Source organism: Eurosta solidaginis, chromosome 1 (genome assembly GCF_040869045.1).
Source record: "Eurosta solidaginis isolate ZX-2024a chromosome 1, ASM4086904v1, whole genome shotgun sequence".
In the NCBI taxonomy this organism is placed as follows: domain Eukaryota; kingdom Metazoa; phylum Arthropoda; class Insecta; order Diptera; family Tephritidae; genus Eurosta; species Eurosta solidaginis.
The window spans coordinates 182,013,122-182,033,676 of record NC_090319.1 but is presented as its reverse complement, the minus strand read 5'-3'; the positions used below and the strand labels follow the sequence as shown (position 1 = coordinate 182,033,676).

The following is a 20,555-nucleotide window of genomic DNA, read 5'->3' as shown; positions in this document are numbered from 1 at the left end:
GAACGATACCATTTTGCTCCCAAGACTGCTCCACTGCGTTTTTGTTGGAATGTAAGAAGTCGCCGATATTCCAGATACGTGGTCTAGCCTTTACCTCCTCAATTAAACTTAACTTTTCTTCTGATGAAAAGTTAAATGCACACTTTTGGCGCTTTTGCTGGCAGGGGCGTATATTTTCCATATTTAAATGTTTTAGTATTAAAATATTCAATTGAAACAATAATATATTTGAATATCCTGCAGTAACTGTCACTTTTCTTGAAGAAATAAATGCAGTCATTTTTTTCTTGGCAAAACAGAGTTGTCATGGCGTCTGTTTCTTGAAAGTTGTTGGTTTCTAGCACCAACAACACAAATAACAACGACTCAAAAGAACCCACGTTATACACTAATTACCCGGTTCGGTACCGTGCGAACCGAAAATCGTAAATGCTCATTTTTCTGCAGCACTAGTGTGCCCGTGGCTAACTAAAACGCTACCGGGTGACACAAAAATAATCAAAACAGGGCACTAAAGACCCAAGCACATAACGTGCAGGGAAAGAGGCCACGCATATAACGTGCGCGAGATATGAATATATGTTCGTAGGCATCTAGAGATGTTTTCACCCTACTCACGCGCGAAATTTCAAAAGCGCCGATAATGGAATTGGGGCTTATTCGCGACCGAACGCGTGACACAGTCATAATCACTCAACGAGGTTCCTTTCTTTTTTCTTCCTACTTCTCTGAATGGAATGACTCGCTACGCTTCGTTGCGCAACAGAACCGAGTGCCAGGCCATTCGCTACGCCAAACCATGCCCGCTAAGGAGAGTAGGTTCTACCAAGCAGGGGACGATGCAGAGGAAGCACTCTCGATTCACGCTTCCGAGTCTGACTTCTATTGCGACGCCCTAGAAAGTTGGCAAGAGAAAACTTGCATACGGTCGCTGCAACGAGAAATCGGCGGATCGGACCCACGGCCCTTCCGACCCCTGTTAGCCCACGAAAGACGGAGCCAAAGTGGCGCGGAACCACGACCTTCCCGCTCGCTCTATCAACGCCGAACGCGTAATCATACAAGCAGCCAAGAACGTCGACTGGCCATTCGGCCACGCCAGCGAAAACGCACAAGTAATAACGCCCGCAACCAAGAGAGTAGACTGGCCCCACAGCCGTGCCAGCTACGCACCATACGCCATTCTCATGAGGACAACCGGAACGGTACACTGGCCACTCGGCCGCGCCAGCTACTGCAACATAGTTTCTTTAGGAACGGGATCATTGCAGCCCACGCTACAGCCGCCCCAACCCTACGACCAATGGCTACTCTGGCGCCAACTGCGGTCGTGAAGGTGGAATCCGGGGAGCGTTTGCACCTCATCCGTGAACTCATAAACGCATGTTCCCCTCGCACAACGATCGACCGTCAGCTGGCGCGACAGTTAGCACTGCCGAAGACCAACGCCGCCGGCGAAACCGGCTGCTTTAATAGGTTCAGGGGCAAGCATGGACAGAGCAAGACGGTGACAACACATGCAGTCTGCGTCCATGATTTCAAGCGCGTCAGCCCAACCTATCACGTCGACCCCCGCGTCGCGGCTCCTTACGAGCATATCCGACTGGCGGATCCACAATTTTACGCTTCAACGACCATCCGCCTCGTTCTCGGCGGCGACGTTTATGCCGACATTATAAAGCCGGGCACGTTACCACCATCGTTTGGCTCGCTGCTGGCCCAAAGCACCATCTTGGGTTGGGTGTTTTCGGGGACACACCCGATCTAGCATACCCTAATGGTTATTTAGGGTTATTTAGTTTATTGTAAGTTTTAAACATGTAAATGGTACTTTTCTCGAAATAAATGAAGCTTTATGTGAATGGCAAGAAATATATCATACGGTTTCCATTAATTTTTCTTATCGCCCTAGCTCTAGGTCACGGCGAAGGCAAGGAGGATGCCGTCACGGCATCCGGCGCGCACCGTTTAATTTTAGAATCTAGTTTTGAGACAAATCGTGGTCGGGGACGCTCGGGCGGAGTCTGGGCTGTTGCGTATCTCAAGCGGCCGGTATGTTTAGGCCCGAAGCCTAAATTCTTATTAATTTGCGCCACCCTAATACCACCATATTATCGACGACTAGTTCGCCCATATGCATGTATAGGTGTACATGGGTAGGGTTATGTTGTCCGTACACATATACATGTATGTCGGTATAACTGTGTGGGGAAGCTTCCCCTTAAAACCGGAGACTTTTACCGCGGTTCAACGGTTGTCCCCGACAAGGCAACCGGTCACTTTTCCAGCGATTGTCGACCGATCAACAGCCACAGCCATCAACGTCCGAGAAGCCCCGCCATCTTAATTTTATACACAGGTAATTTAGCGTTTTAATTATAATTTCCACTGTAATAAAAAAATATTATAACGAGAAATATCTCTCTCCTTTCTTTCTTTTCTTTTAATTTTAACACTAACGCAATTGTGGTGCCTCCACCCTCGTGCCGAGTTGCGACTCACCACAATTGTTCAAAGGGGGTTTGACTGCAAAATATGTAGATAGGAAAACGGGAGTTGCAACTGGAATCAAATAATCTATAAAAGAAGGGAAATGCCGTTTTTCATTTGCAAAAATGTTAAGTCGGAGAGTCGAACGGACGCCTTACCTCGCGAGTGGAAGTGAAAAAAAAAAATTTCTATAGTGAGTTTACCGGGTATAAAAAAACGGTGTCTTAAAGTTTAAAGTGCTGGAACCACACGGGACCCTGTCCATGGCAACCAACAGAATCATAACCACCAGCCGAATCATCATAACCACCGGTAAGTCACATAAAATTACCTGTCACTAGCCAATACGCTAACATGATTACCGCCTTAGATACCCTTATCAACCTTTGCCCGACTGTACTTAATATTAACCTTCTTCTTTCCCACAAGAAACCGCGTCTGCCTAAGAGAGGGATTCTACCGCCACCTAGGCGAAACACATGAATTCAACACCAGCACCCTACGACGACATTCAACAAACACCAGCAACCGATAACAAAACATCCAAAGCGCAAAAGATACAACCACAAACACCACAGCAACCCACTGCCATCTAGGCAAAACACACACCAGCCACCCATCTACCCGCCAACCAAAACGCAAAAACTGCAACCACAAACACCACAGCAACCAACACCAGCGGCATACAATCACATTAAACAAAACACCTTGATTCATAACAAATACACACAAAGGCACGCAACATTAATGAAAAACCCTGGTAACATCGATCAACAACCACCTCTTCATACAAGCAAGTACACCACAAAACCACGCAACATTAGCAACAACAGGCAATACCACACACCAGCCACCTCTAACACTGCGAGCAATACACATAAATGCTACACTTCATCGCCAGAATACAACATCACTTAACACTAACAACAGTACATCAACAAACACGGTACGCACAACACTACTAGGTATAAGCCGCAAGCAGGCAGAGTTGGATCCACGCCTATTGAGACACTTACCACAAATCTATACAACCCATCGGGTAAGGACGCAAAACGGCGGCACGACACAACACCATCAGACGACGTCACATCACATCACTACATCATACAGCACGATATAACATCACATCATACAGCATACCCCATTCCATCACATTACATATCATCGCATCACAACTTATAATTAAAATGGCTAGTTTGGACTGCCAACAACCAAGTAAGAGAGCAAGTGAGCGACTGGCTGTATATCGCTGATAGGGAGAGTGCGCTGCGCACTACATTTCAACCACATCACCAACTCAACCCGGGGCGACCGTCGGGTTTCACCTTGGTTTTTATCTTTTAAAATTTAATTATTATTCTGTAATTTAATTATTTTTATGGAATTTTTTTGTACATACTTATAACTTTTATCGCACCTTTGTATACATTTCGTTTACGTTATGTACCAGGCAGCTTTACATAATGCTTGCCATCTTATACCTTTCGGTTTTTATATTGTTTCTTTTCTTCGATTTTTCTTTGGATTTTTTTTGTTGCACTTTGAACGAAAAGAAAACTATAATTATGAACCTTCTGAACTTTTAAATTTGGAACTTCTTAGAATTGGAGGCACTCTCGAAATCTCGAAGTGCAAGTTGCAGAACACGAGGGTAGAATACGCAATACCAAATTTTCACATTTGTTTAATTATCTTTTTTTTTCTGCGTTTTTGTTTTATTTTTATTTTTTGTGCAAAACTGAAGTTATAACATCAATCTAACTTACTACGGTGATCGCAGTAGTTTTATATTTATTTTTCTTTACTTTATTTATAATAATTTACGCGAGCGCTACGAATGTGTATACGAATGTTTTTTTGTACAAACCGGAACTAATAGTTTCACGTGGTGAAAATTAGAAGCCAACCCATGTGAACACTTTGTTCTGTATAATTGAGTAGGAAATCCACTAAGATTGTTGTTCCTATTTGTTTCTTTTCTTTCTACTTTCAGCCGGCCGCCGTTCCAGCCTTGGTACCTAGTCTGCAGATGAGCGTGGTGACTTCCACGATTGGTAATATACATTCATAAACTTTGTTTATTCTCCTTTTTTGCTCTTTACACATTTTTATTTTATTTTTATTATATTACATACTTATGCACATTAGTGGATCACTGCTAGGAAATACTCACGACACCTGTTGAATATACTAGGTGAGATGGGTCAAGGGTAGTATGTTAAGAGTTTTAAGTTTTTTATGTCATTTCCTTATGCTAGTTTTAATTTAACTCAATTTTAATTTAAATTTGTATCAATCCCACATTTTGAATTGTATAAAAGGGTATTCCCTTAGTAAGTTTAAAAATTTTTTTCACATTCCTTAAATTTTTGTCTAAGTTTTTTTTTTTAATTCAGAATTAGATTAATATTCAATATTTTTGGTTCAGGGTAGCAACTAAGTTTCCTTGAAAGATTGTGAAAAATAAAATTTGTGTAGATAGAAAATAATGAAAAAATGATGTATTAGAGACGATAGCATCGCTCAGTGCTGCTAACATTCGTTACACTGCCCTCACCTAAGTCTGATCGCCCCGATCAGACAAATCTCTCGATCTAAACGCTGCTAGCATCGCCAAATGTAACACTCTTCTATTTCGTGATTTCCCAACTGCTTGTATGCGGTAGATGACATCACTGATCGTCTTCACAACTCTGTACGGGCCTTCCCAGCTGCACCGAAATTTAGCTGGAACATCTTTCCGCCGGTGAGGGTTGTTTAACAGTACCAAATCTCCCTCCAAGAAACCTTCCGAATTGTTGTTCTCATTGTACCTGCGTTTCATCTTACTACTCATTATTCTTGATCTTTCCCTCGCAGTCTGTTGTTTAGCCATTGAACTTATTCGCAGAGCTTGCACTTGACGGATTGACTTTGCATCATCATTATCGTCTGGACGTTTCACAACAGTAGTGCGCGCTGGCTTGAAACCACCCTTGCATTCTTTCTAGAAAATTCTTTCAGTCATTTTAGTGCATCCATTAGGGTTTGTCGATGCCGGTCTTTCTCTCGCATGTACCTTCGGTCCTGATTGGTTTGGTCCATTCGTTCCATCAACCCTTACCCGATATGCTGCCTTTGACTTTTGCGGGTTTTGTCGAATCTCTTTCACTAGCACTGGATTACTGCTGAACCCTTCTTCCAAACTGAAGTTAAGTGGCACCCTGGTTATCATAGCGCATAATATTTCTTGGCATATCGATCCTGATGTCATGGTCAACTAAGAAGTCCACTTCCAATATGACTTCATCAACGATCTCCGCCACAACGAATTTGTGTAGAACCATGACCTTCCCAATTAGGAATTCACATATCACTTCTCCCTGGACTTCGTTATACTCGCCTGTGACCGTACGCAGCCTTGCTCCAGGTCACGGTTTTACTCTCCTGTTGACTGAATCAAATCGAATCAAAGAATGGGATGCGCCCGTATCTACAGTCAGTACACTCTCCTTGTCATTCACATTCCCTCTGACGGTAAGACTGCTTGATTTCCTTCCAATTTGCGACACAGACATCACAGGACATAATAGCTGCAGCTAGCTCTCGATTTTTCCATCTAGCACGCTCTTGCTCATCTCCTCCAGCTTTGCTTTTACGGCCACCCAAGTTGGAACTACCAGGACCAAGATCGCAATGACGTGCAATGTGACCGGGCTTCCCGCATTTGAAACATTTGATAACTTTTTCACTCCGATTTTGCGATCCTTTCAGCGCCTCCAATATTTTGTCTACCCACTCTGGCCTTTCTACCTCCACACGGCGTGCTTTGAATGCTGGTTTACTCAATAGTGAGGCCGTTCCTGAGTCAATGCATGTGATACCGTTTCAGCAAATGTTTGCTTTGGGCTTGCGTATGTAGCTCGTTTCGTTTCCACGTCCCGTATGCCATTTATAAAACTCTGGATTTTTACCCTCTCGGTGTACTCCACGGGTGCGTCCGCATTTGCCAAATGTGCCAAACTTTCAACATCCGAGCCAAACTCCTGCAAAGTCTCATTCGTTCTTTGGTGACGGTTTTGCAACTCAATTTGGAATAGCTGTTTTCTATGCTCGCTTCCATAACGTCTCTCGGCAGCGGCCATCAATGCTTCATAGCTGTTCCGTTCGTGCTCTGGAATAGTCTGTAAGATTTCGGCAGCTGGTTCTTTCAATGCTACGAAGAGTGCAGCAACTTTATCTTCAGCATTCCAGTTGTTCACTGTTGTGGTCTTCTCAAACTGTAGCTTAAAGACCTGGAAAGGAACAGAACCGTCAAAGGATGGTGTCTTCACCTTTGGATTACTCGCTGAAACTGTTGGGCGATTCAATTGCAACTCCTGTATACGACCTCTCAAAGCTTCTATCTCAGCATCAATTTTGCCCTCGAGCTGCACAATTTTTGTATCCTGTGCTTCCAGCTTTGATGTTAACCTTGCTTCCTGTGCTTCCAACTGCGAAGACATTTGCGCCACCTGCAATGATAAGCGCTCCTCTTGTGCTTCCATCTTAGATGTTATACGTGTCTCTTGTGACTCCAGTTGGGATGCCATATATGTCTTCTGCTCTTCGAGCTGTGTAGAAATTTGTGTTTCCTGTGTTTCAATCTTCGATGCTATGCGTGTCTCCTGCGATTCCAATTGTGATGACATATTTGGATATTTGTGATACATTTCGGACATTTGTGCCGATATTGCAGCCTATATCATGTTCAGGTCTGTGTTCGCCATTGTCTGCGGTGTTTCATTTTTCTCTTAAATTTTTGCTGTTGTCTCATCCTCATCAGGATAAGAAACACACTCGTTCACATCAATTCCTTCTGCTTCCTTTGCCTCTCGTAGCCGTGCCTGAAGTTCGAGTTTAACGCCCCTTGTATTCAATCCACGGCTCTCCAACTCCTTCTTCAGTTGCTGGATCTTCAATTCACTGATTCACTCGAACCCTATCCGAGCTGAAGCATGAATGTAAGCGCGCTGAGAAGCTCATGAAAGATAACAGCCCGGTCTCGCCTCCGCTTGTGACATGTCTAAACCTCCATCCTATGATCCAAATGTACGTGATTAGACCCATAACCCAAGTAAGAGTGTTAATAGTGTCCAAAACCAATCCTTTTGTCGGTCCCCATTCCACCTCATATTGTGCTTTGCTTGTGGAATTCCGGCAGACTATTATGTTAGGAATCCGGCTGAAGCAGCAAAGGACAGTAAATGTAAGTCCTCCTTCCACCTTATGGAATGTTTTGCATGGGGTAGTGACTCGTCCTTCGGTGTGTTTAAACCTGAGGCGGGAAGCCGGGGTCTGGCGGAGATGTCCCGGCACTCTGTCCAAAGGAACGACCACCCGGGAATGAAAGACATAAACTAGGAAAAGAAGTAGCTGTTAGGATTATTAAGAGGGTGGGAATTGTAGGAGTACAAACTGAGCAAATTAAAGAAAAGCAACCATCAGAGCAAAGAGAAAGTCTTCATGTTAGGAAGGTAAAGTACGAAGAATCACGTAGACGTATATTTTGTGCGGATTTGTCAAAGCGTAATAATATAAATAAGAGTAATAGGAATTTTGACAAAATAAAGAGAACGAGAGAAAAGAAAAAGAATTTTAGGAGAATAAAAAAGAAAATAATAGCAACAATAGTAACAATGAAAGAAGACAATAGGTTCTTTGTCATAACCGAAATAGGGGGTTGTGCGGTGTCAGCGCTTTTAGACTCAGGGGCAGGAGCTTGTTGCTTAGGCAAAAATTCCGAGACAATTTTATAGGGTAAAGAGCATATGATATTGCCAGTTAGGGGTAAGAGCATCAGAACTGCAAAAGGGGGCGAAACACCAGTCAAAGTTATTATAATATTGTCAGTTCTGTGGGATGGTATGACTCGGGATCTGGAGTTCTTGATTGTCCCTGGCTTACAGCAGGAGGTCTACTTGGGGGTTGATTTTTGGCAGGCTTTCGAACTGAGTGTTATTAGTAGGGGACGGAGTACTGTGCACCCGCCGAGGAGATCTGTGTTTTGATGCGGTGGAACATATGCTGAGCCCTGAGGAGAGCAAAGCGTTAGAGAGAATAAAAGCACAGTTTCCTTCGTCCACTGTTCTTGGTTTGGGGAAAACAGACATTGAGGAGCACCTAACTGAGGTTACAGATGAACACCTACCCGTGAAGCAACGCCATTATCCCATATCGCCAGCCATACAAAAATTAATATTCCATGAACGAGACCGCATGCTAGAGATGGGAGTCATAGAAGAAAGCAACAGCTGCTGGAACTCGCCGGTGTCCTTAGTCATCAGGGGAACCAAGAACAGACTGTGTCTCGACGTTAATGAACGCACCATAAAAGGCGCTTACCCACTCCCTCACATCGATGGTATCCTAAGCCGAATTCAAAACACACGCTATATATCTGCCATCGACTTAAAAGACGCATTTTGGCAGATACCGTTAGAGAGAAAGTCTTGAGAAAAGATGGCTTTTACGGTGCTGGCAGACCTTTGTACCGGTTTATGGTCATGCCCTTTGGGCTGTGCAACGCTGTGCATCGTATGTATCGTTTAATGGACAAGTTCATACCCGCTTCCCTTTGTGAATCAGTGTTTGTAAAGAGTAAATTCTGTTTCAAGGAGGTGTGCTATCTCGGTTACCTGGTCGGTGATGGATGCGTCCGGACAGATGACAGCAAAATAGCGGCGATGAAGGACTTTCCCGAACCACGAACCCCGAAGTACCTCAGAATGTTCCTAGGAATGACGGGATGGTACAGACGGTTTATACAAGACTACGCGACGATTTCTGCACAGCTACACGACAGACTTACGTAAGAAAATATAAAAAATTTGCAATGACGGACGAGGCTACGAAAGCGTTTAATAGTTTAAAACAGAGCCTGATAACAGCACCCGTACTGACACATCCGGACTTCAACAGACATTTTTGCATACAATGTGACGGAGGGTGGAGCCGTGTGTAGAAGTCCACGCAAGTGGGGAAAGCTTCTGACCGCCATTCACCTGGGAATGGCCAGATCGATTCTTTTGCATGCGGTTCAAGCAGTTAACTACTCCCGGTCGCTTGCGGCCAAGTATTCTCTGGGTTGACGCTAAACATCCGTTTAGCGGTGAGCTAATATGAGAAGGCGACAACCTGGCTAGACCACTCTGACATAATCGGTTTAAGGGCTAGCCGAGGAGATCTCATCGGCAGCGTCTGTACACTTCTAGGTGCGGCTGCAAGCGGGCGTCTGTCTTGCAGCAAACGGGTCGCTATATAAACGTGCAAGTAATGGGTTTGGGACCCGCCACGTAAAACAATACTCCAATGAAATATACCAACAAGCCTCGGATAAATACATTCTCTCTTGATGACGACCATGGCAAACGTTTGAAGGACAATGAATTGAGGGCATGCACCTGGAACGTCCGCTCCCTGAATTGGATTGGTGCAGATGACCGGCTGGTTGATGTCCTCGTCAAAGCAAATTCTGACATCACCGCCATCCAAGAAATGCGTTGGACGAAGCAAGGAAGAAAGAAGATAAAAAATTGTGACATCTACTGGAGTGGCTATACGAATAAGCGCAGTTTCGGCGTCGGATTCGTGGTGGGAGAGAGACTTCCTTGCCAAGTTCTGGCGTTCACGCCTGTGGACGACAGAAGAGAAAGACTATGAGGTGAAAGATACTTTTTATGAACAATTAGAACGCACATACGAGCTCTGCCTCCATCATGATATAAAAGTCGTGCTTGGCGACGTTAACGCCAGGGTGGGTAAAGAGGGTGTTTTTGGTCCTACAGTCGGAAAGTTCAGCCTACACAATGAAACTTCTCCTAACGGACTGAGGCTGATTGACTTTGCCGGTGCTCGAAACATGGTCATATCCAGCACGAGGTTCATGCATAAAAAGATACATCAAGTTACATGGGTGTCTCCTGATCGAAATACTCGCAATCAGATCGATCACGTTGTCATAGACGGACGGCATGCCTCCAGTGTTTTAGATGTGCGCACGATCCGAGGACCTGACATCGACTCGGACCATTATCTCGTTGCAGCCAAAATAGGCACCCGCCTCACCGCAGCTAAAACCAAGGAACAAAAAACACAAGGAAAGCTAGACGTTGAAAAGCTTCAATCACAACAGGCTGCCAAAGATTTCGCAACTTGACTCCCACACCTGCTCTCTGAGAGGACAACTCATCCTAAAGGAATACAGGAGCAGTGGGAGCATATCTCCAAAGCACTTCCGTCGAGGAAAAAAATAGTTACCGGCGGCCACGAAAAAACAACTGGTACGATGAAGAATGCCGCGTTGCAACCGAAAGAAAAGACGCTGCCTAGAGGGCTACGTTAAAAGCGAGCGCAACAAGAGGAGTGTGTGAACGCTATCGTGAGTTGAAAAGGGAAGCGAGGCGCCTTTTCAGGAAGAAAAAAGCAGAAGCAGAAAGGCGTGAGTGCGAGGATCTTGAGATGCTAGCCACCAGGAATAAAGCCCGAAAGTTTTACCAAAAAATACAACGACAGACGGAAGGTTTTAAGACCGGGGCAAACTCCTGTAGGAGCGAAAACGGCGACGTTGTAACTGATGTCCAGAGAGTGCTTAGATTATGGAGGGAACACTTTTCTGCTCTCCTAAATGAAGGCAGCGATTCACCGCGCAGAGATGACCAACCCGATCCCGCAATTATGATGATGGAATATATGTCCCCCCGCCCGATTATGACGAAGTTAGAATAGCAATAACCAGATTGAAAAACAACAAGGCCGTGGGCGCTGATGGACTGCCTGCGGAGCTATTCAAGTACGGCGGCGAGGAGTTGGTAAGGCGCATGCAACAGCTTCTTAGCAAAATATGGGCGGACGAGTGCATGCCCGACGATTGGAATCTAAGTGTTCTTTGCCCAGTCCACAAGAAGGGGGATACTGCGAAATGCACCAACTATCGTGGAATCAGCCTTCTTAATATCGCATATAAGGTCCTTTCAAGTGTATTGTGCGAAGGATTGAAGCCCACCGTGAACCGGCTGACCTGGTAAATCTACCATCGACCAGATTTTCACAATGCGCCGAATTTTGGAAAAAAAAACCCGTGAAAAGAGAATCGACACACATCACCTTTAAAGCCGCTTTCGACAGCATGAAAAGGAGCTGCCTATATGCCGCTATGTCTGAATTTGGTTTCCCCGCAAAACTTATACGGCTGTGCAAAATGCCGTTGAGCAACACCACCAGCTAAGTTAGAATTGGGAAGGACCTCTGCGACCCGTTCGAAACTAAACGAGGTTTCAGACAAGGTGACCCCCTATCGTGCGATTTTTTAATTTGATGGTGGAGAAAATTATACTAGCTGCAGAACTTAACCACACTGGAACAATATTCTATGAAAGCGTGCAATTACTGGCATATGCTGATGACATTGATATCATCGGCCTAAACACCCGCGCTGTTAGTTCGGTTTACTCCAAAGTGGAAAAAGAAGCGGTAAAGATGGGTTTGATGTTGAGTGAGGACAAAGCGAAGTACCTGCTGTCATCGAGCAAAGAGTCAGCGCATACGCGCCTTGGCAACCACGCTACTGTTGGCAGCCATAATTTCGAAATAGTAAAAGACTTCGTTTATTTGGGAACCAGCATCAACACTAGCAACAACATCAGCACTGAAATCCAGCGAAGAATCAATCTTGCCAATAAATGCTACTTTGGACTCGTTAGGCAATTGAAAAGTAAAGTCCTCTCTCGGCGAACGAAAATCATACTCTACAAGTCACTTATCGTACCCGTCCTACTATATGGGACAGAAGCATGGACCATGACAACAGCAGATGAAGCGGCTTTGGGAGTTTTCGAGAGAAAAGTTCTTCGAAAGATTTATGGACCTCTACGCGTTGTCGATGACGAGTACCGAAGAAGTTTTAATGATGAGCCGTACGAGCTATACGCAGACATCAACTTAGTCCAGCGAATTAAAATGCAGCGGCTGCGCTGGCTAGGCTATGTTATGCGAATTAAAGATGATGCTCCGGCCAAGAAAGTGTTTCTATCGGAACGCGCCTATGGAAGCAGATGTAGAGGGCGGCCCCACTCCGTTGGAAGGACCAGGTGGAAAATGATTTAAACTCCCTTGGTGTGACCAATTGGCGCCAGTTGGCGGACCGAAGGAGCGACTGGCGCGCCTTGTGGAACGGCCATAACCGTTTAGACTTTGCTTTATGCTTTTCATATAGAGCACGGTAAAGGGACCCCAAAACGTAGTGCCTGTTGCCCTATCGGGAATGGACATGGACGAAATCGACATTCAAGACTGGACATTGACATTACCTTAAAAGCTTTCGAGTCGCTGGAATACACAGAGTTACAAAAGACTATAACAGAGAACAAAGGCAGATTACCAGAACTCTGTGTATCAGACGGATACGTGTACAGACGAACACAATTTAACCGGGGAGATGGACTACAGGAGGACCATACCTGGAAACTCTGGGTTCCAGTAGAGCTGTGGAGGAATTTGGTATAGTTATCACACGCGTCACCTTCAGCTGGTCATGGTGGAATCCATAAGACCCTATCACGTATCCGCTATAGATATTATTGGCCCGGTATGGTTGCAGATGTAAACACATATGTGAAATCATGCGAAATATACAAAGGCAACAAAACTCAAAATGCCTTCCACAAGCCAACCATGGGAATGCACCACCTCACTGAACGTCCTTTACAACCTTTGTTCGTCGATTTCATGGGCCCATACCCACGTCCATGTGATGGTAACGTTTATATTTTTGTATGTTTAGACCATTTGTCAAAGTTTGTCCTCTTAAAGCTGATGCGAAAAGCCACCTCTGCCGAAGTAGTGAAGTATTTAGAAATAGACGTGTTCCACGTTTTCGGAGTACCTGAATATGTGCATTCTGATAATGGAAAGCAATTGGGACGTAACCAAATGTTTACCTCGTTTTTGCAAAAATACGGAACGAAGCACATAAAAACAGCGTTTTACTCGCCACAGGGGAACGCAGTAACCCTCTCGTTCCAGACTACAAATAATTCGGTCTTACATTAATAACAATCAAATGAACTGGGATAAATATGTTAGCGATGCAGCGTTCGCACTTCGCAATGTCCTACACATGGCAATTAACACGCCCCCAAATGAGGCGATCTTTGGTATTGCGATGATGCAACATGGTGCATCCTAAGAACTATGCCGGAAATTGGACGCGCTGAAAGACACTGATTTCAAAGTGGGAACGACGCAAGATAGGCTGCACATACTCAGAGAAAAAATCATGCAAGAACTTAAATTTGCACACGAAAGAAGCAAAAGAACGTACAACCTGAGAAGCAGGGAAGTGGCATTTAATGTAGGGTAGTTGGTATACCGCCGTAATTTTAAACAAAGTTCCAAAATTGACAATTTTAATGCGAAACTTGCCTCATAGCAAATTAAGTGCGTTGTACTTAGGGCAATAGGCAACGCGATGTACGAACTAGGCGATGTAAGTGGCAGCCAATCGGAATGTACCATGCGAAAGACCTTTTCGCAGCTTAAGATATATGGTGCATGTAGTCCTTGTTACCAATGTAAAATGTGGCTTGTCCTCAGATTATGTTTTAGGTTATTTATTGTTAACGATGGTAGAAATTCTCTAGATCAATTAAACCAACTGACGAGACCATCAACTTGACTATGCTTATATGTAGTGTTGTTTCATTTGACCATTTATTTATTTCTCTCCTTAATTATACACATCCAGTAAAATTTTTTTTATTTTATTTATTTTCTTTATTGAAGATTGACGATATAAGTCGAAAACACCAACCTGTGATATAGATGTAAATGATTAACCTGTGATATTTTAGATAAGTAGTTTTAAAACCCAGTGATTCTAGTAGTAGAGTGGGTATCCCATATGTGTATAGATGTTCAATGTACAAAAAATAGTGCAATAGTAGGGAAGATGAAGATAAAGCGGCAAAAGTGATATGATAAGATGAAGCCCGGCATTGGGAGTGGGTCGAAGCCACACATTGCGCCAGAAAAAGATGGGATTAGCGGCTGCGTTAAAATTTGTTTACGCATATGCTCCATCATGCAGGCATCATCGGCGGATGCGAGCCTGTAACGACAGCCTTTAACAAACTACGCCCCTGTACACCTACACGCACGCGCACCTCTGTCTATGCAAGTGACAATGCCAATAGTCTGCAAACCAACTGCATATTATGTGTGTGAATACAAAACCAAGTTTTGTAGCCAACATATTTGACGCCTAGCAGAATTTTTGAGTGAGTTTTGAGAAAGGGTGTTTAGGCCCGAAGTCTAAATTCTTATTAATTTCCGCCACTCTATTAGCACCATATTATCGACGAGTAGTTCGCCCACATGCATGTATAGGTGTACATGGGTAGGATTATGTTGTCCGTATACATATACATGCATGCCGGTATAACTGTGTGGGGAATCTTCCCCTTAAAATCGGTTCAACGGTTGTCCTCGACAAGGCAACCGGTAACTTTTCCAGCGATTGTCGAGCGATCAACAGCCACAGCCATCAACGTCCGAGAAGCCCCGCCATCTTAATTTTATACACAGGTAACTTAGCGTTTTAATTATATTTTCCACTGTAATAAAGAAATATTATAACGAGAAATATCTCTCGCCTTTCTGTGTTTTCTTTTAATTTTAACCCTAACACAATTGGGGTGCCTCCACTCCCGTGCCGAGTTACGACACACCACAATTTTTCATGGTCCAAAATCACTTAGTGTACCAGGATGCGGATGCGTCTTGAAATACGTACTAGCTGTTGGTTGAAGAAGCTCATCAGACTTGTGTTTTAAACCGCAACGTTCTCTATCCATGCGTGGTTGCAATTTGATATGCGAGAGCTGATTTTTGAGCATACGTAACTCTTTAGTAAGGTTTGCTTCTGTGACATTCGTTGTAATATTCGGTTTCAAACGTTCTGTGTACTCGTTGCGTAAACAGATATTGAGGGCGGCACACACTAATGCTTTCAACAGTTGCTAAACTTGTAACCTTTATGCGTGATTGAATATTTTCATTACCCAACTGCATGATAGTGTGTAATATCCCGGAATTGGCATTCATGTAGCCCGGACATACACGGATTACGTCAACCAACACAACGTGATGTTCCTCACGTAACTCAGCAGTATTTTGTGAACAAGAAGATTTATATAGCGCGTATTGAAAAAGTACTGATGTTCATTCCACACGATTTGCACGATATATGGCAGCGTGTGTACAAATCTCATAATAACAATGATTCAAACCAAAATTAAGCTGCTTTATAAATTCTACCTGAAACAGCCTCAGCCTAGTACCAAATTCACACATCGTGCTCAAACGTCACATGTGAAAACCTGGATTCCCCCCAAACCGTGACTCATTACAGGTGCTGGACTTTTTCAAATAAAGGAACAAGCGTTGTGATGGGTATAATTTCTTTGTGATCGATATTTTGCCTGCAGAGTTCTAATGGTCATGACTTCTAACACGATTTTGAAAACCGTAGCAAAATAGTGCGTACGCTGCAGTTTGTTTTAGCACTTTAAGGGCTGTACGCAGTTCAAAAGAAAACCACAAGAAAATATTTTCTATTGTTTCTTCAGCATGAAAAAGTAGTAGCCAAGAAATGTTGACGTTTCATTGTGAACGCTGAACTAGGTCAAGGAAAAAAAAAAATAAAAACAAAACGTTTTTGCATAATAATTGGTGAAAAATCGTGTATATTTTTTAGTTTTCGTAAAATAAAGAATATTAATTGAGAAAAAGTGTCGGGAGGTAAATAATTGTGCAAATTAGTGAGCAAGTTAACGAGTGAAACGTTCACGAAGTAAAAAACACCTTCAAAAGCTGCAAATAAATATAAGTTCAACCAGTGGAAGATCCTTCAGGGAGTGGAATACAAACATTCATAATATTAAATATACATTTCCATAAATTCAATATGGCTCATTGGTAAAATTTAAACTCCTATACTGTGTTTAAGTTAGGCCATTTACTAGGTGGCGGTGCACTGCTATTTCTTTATGGATTGAGCAAGCTGTGCTGGATTGGCTCAGGGTATTTTTATTGTTTTTTAAAAATATTCCAAAATGCGTAATTTGATACCGCCATCAACATAATTAAGTTTTGAATCGTCACCTAGTAAGGTCCCTTTAGATGTATTTACTTATATACATTTTTATTTGGCTTAAGGGAAGATTTAATGACAACATTGAACATAGGACTTTTAATGGCTGGCGCTGAAGTAATGAATAGTCATTGTGTTCGTCAAAAAGCACCAAGGTACCGTGTAAGCCCTTACCTCCTTGAGGGAAATCAAAAAGGGAGGTTTGAGACGGATTTTGAGAACTAGCGACACTCACCTACCCTTTTTAATGAGAATTTCCGGATGAGTCCACAAACGTTTGATATCTTGTTCGAAGAACTACTTCCACATTTACGGAGGAAGCGAAACAATAGACCAAACGACTTCATACCGGAAAAAGCAAAATTAGCAATGGTGTTAGAGTAAGTAGCTATTAACTTTTAAGTTTCTTTCATGAAGTTAATGATATAAAAAGGTACTTAGCAACAGGTGATTTGGGTCGACATATAGCCTCCTGCTACAGAGTAAGTAAGCAACATTTTGGCACTATAATATCGCACGTCTGTCAAGCTATATGCACAGCTTTGAAGAGCCAAATACCACCATTCAACCAACAAAACAAGTCCGCAGTAGCTAAGGGCTACAAAAAAAATGGAATTTTCCAAATTGCGTTGGTGCCATCGACGGTAAGCATGTGGCCATTAAAGCGCCTCCAAAAAGCGGAAGCATATTTTTTAATTACAAGGTGAGATGCCCATACTCTCTTCATAACCAAAAACGGACATAGCTTACAATTGTTGTGGTTGTGCTATAAATAAACAGGCTGTAACTTTTATGAGTGTTTTTTTGTCTAAACGAGCTGAAAGTCTGGTGGTGGAATAGGGAAGAAAACGGAAGAGAGAGGGGGTGGTAGAAAATAAGTCAAGGGGTAGAAAAGCGAAGCTCGATAGACATGCTGTATTTTGGGTAAGGTAAGACCGAGAGAAAGAAGATCTAAAGACTTATTTTGTTTTGTTGATTTTCTGACAAGGTGGATAAATGATGTATATTGGAACGATTTTTCGTCATCCGTTGTCAAAGTTTGTTCGAGACAAACCGGTTTCGGCTTTGTTCCATCATCAGTGTCGATTTTCGTTCGTTCTGTCTCGAAACCAACTTTGACAAGGGATGACAGAAAATCGTTCCAATATACATCAAGATCTTAAGATGTAGGGAGGGAAGTAGAAAACATAGAGGGCCTGACGGTTAAGGGAGTTGCTGAGAGGCAGGGATGCCGTATGAGGGGAGATACAGGAACATGCGAATTTCTAAGCTAATTAAGTACATTTAGATCGTGTACTGGCGCGTTACATTGGGCTATTCACGAAAGTTTTAGCCTGATTATAAATTGTGTGATCATGAGATTTATATTTGATATATTTATATCTTTTTCTTTCCATGAAGGGGTTTCACTCTATATTTCTTTTGGCTGCTTGTGACGCGTGCTATAAATTTACTTATGTAGACGTAGGAGCATACGGTAGTGAGGGTGATTCCAACATTTTCAAGAACTCTGAATTCGGCTCAAAGATAATAAGAGACCAGTTGCCATTTCCCCCTGACACAAATATCAACGGGAAAAACGTACCACATTTCATCGTTGCGGACCACGCCTTCCCATTGAGTAAACGAATAATGAAGCCCTATTCTCATAGATCGCTGACAAGATCTGAAAAAATATTCAATTATCGGCTGAGCCGAGCTCGTAGATGTATTGAAAATGCATTTGGAATCTTAAGCACAAAATGGTTATGCTTGCGGAAAATACTTTTTTGTACCCCTCAAAGTGCTCAGGAAATAGTATCAGCGTGCTGCTTTCTTCATAACTTCTTGTTGAACACAGCTGGTTCTGAATACTGTCCGAACACATTTTCTGGTCATGAAATCAGCAGCGGAGAATGGATACGTGGAGATCATGAAATCTGGGAGGACCAAAACGAATCAAGGTTTTTTCATGGAAGGCCATCTGAATATGGAAAATATATACGGGATTTGCTCAAGGAGTACGTTAACTCAAACGAGGGATCCGTCCCATGGCAAAATGATGTGGCGTTTGTTTAACCATGGTATGTATTTGCAACAGACTTAGGAGATGTACACATTTTGGTTTTTGACAAAAGTAATTATGTTTTCAACTTACCACGTTAAGTTCCAAAACATAACACATTGCAGAGTACCAATAGTCAAAATATAGTTACAGCTTTTTGTCTTAACTTTCAATGTTCGATATGTCAAAACAGGTGGAACTAAAATTTAATTTTTGACTATAAATAGTCCCATGAAGGTAGCGTGTACTTTTTATCTCAATTTTTTAATTGCAGTATAAGTTTTACGTTTCTATATGTCTTGATAGTCATTGAAATATGTAAGTAAAATTTGGGTTTCATCAATATTCTGAAAAACTATATCATATTTTGTTATGGAACTCGCCACTTAGATTTATTTAGTAAATTCATGTTTTCATTTAATTTTATCAACACAGCTTTACATAATTTTTTATAGCTACGATTGAAATTAATCATTTACTTTTAATATTTACACAGGCGATTTCACCCAGCATAATCCCTGAGATGTACAAAATACTTGAAACTAATTGCATTCTTTATACTTTTTACTTGATGTTTTTTATTGCTAAGCAAATTACAACAATAACAGATATACATATGCATATAGGTAAGATTACATTCAAGAAGAATTTAACATTGGTTTAAATTGTTTTTTATTTAATTATAGATCATTTCTTTTGGATAACGGATATCACACAGGCAGAATATTTTCACAGTCATTTTTTGATCACATTTAGTAACATTTTTGGGGCATATTAAATGAGGGTTTTCAATCATTTGTGAATTCAATTGTAATTAATTTTTCCATAATATTTAATATTTTCCTAGTTAAAAAAACTGTATTGTAGTATTCACGTAAGCGTGTCCTATAGGTTATCACCTCATTTAGTATTTTTTTTTACTTTGTTACAAGAAATAAATGTATATTAGACAAAAATAATTTTTAAACAGATAACTTGATAAGCAGGCTAACGTGAATAGCACATATATTTTATTTCTCCTTGCGTACGGGCCGCGGGTAAAGACTAGTACTATATAAATATCATATGCTATCACGGGGTGATAGCATCCCGAAGTTCGGAAGTAAGCTTTTTGAACCGCAGGCAATAATTAACTTGACTGATGTATACACATACGACCAAAATAGCCAACATCATCTGTCATATGGTTATCTTAAGTTATGGTAACGAAGCCACTTTAAAAATCACGATTTTACACGATAAAATCACGATAATACAATTTTCTCATATCACAACTTGTCTATGTATCTGGAAAAATGCTAGGGGACAGCTTAGGTTAAGAACACCATTTACACTACTTTTAGTTTGAAAATGTTTTGTATATTTGTAATTTTTTTTGAATTTTATGATTGAAAAAATGTGAAGTAATGAAGAAAAATTTGATTTTCAATGAGAAGTATAGTTTTAACAAATATAAAATTCATTATTTAGCCAACAAAGGTAGTATGAAAAGATTAAGAACGTTGATTGAAAAATGACTTTAAATTTTTGATCACAGAAGGTAGACAAATTAAATTCAAAAATTATTCCAAATTGTCATTGAAAAACTGTTTTCAGTTATTGATCAATAAAAGTAAACAAGTTTTATTATTCTCTTTGTTCATTTTTATAAAATCTTAAAATTTATTCATCAAAGTTATTCAAAAATGATTTAAAAAAGTGATCGAAAAATGATTTTCAGTTTTTGATTATTAAAAGTAATCTTATTTTATCATTTATTTTGTTGAACTGCATGAAAGCTCAGTACTTATTCGATAGAAGTAATCAAATTGTATTGAAAAGAAGAAAAATTCAAAAATGAATCATCAAAATGCT

At 41.7% G+C, this 20,555-nt stretch overlaps 1 long non-coding RNA gene and 1 pseudogene across 1 annotated transcript in view; both read left to right on the top strand.

Annotated features, from left to right (window-relative positions):
- LOC137236954 (uncharacterized) overlaps positions 1-4,538 on the top strand; it is a 205,528-nt gene extending 200,990 nt beyond the window's left edge. Inside the window, exon 3 of the long non-coding RNA XR_010948725.1 lies at positions 4,484-4,538. This is a non-coding gene — a long non-coding RNA (uncharacterized lncRNA). The remainder of the gene's footprint in view (positions 1-4,483) is intronic.
- Positions 4,539-15,748: 11,210 nt separating this feature from the next.
- On the top strand, positions 15,749-18,820 carry LOC137236952 (putative nuclease HARBI1; annotated as a pseudogene).
- The last annotated feature ends 1,735 nt before the right edge of the window (positions 18,821-20,555 follow it).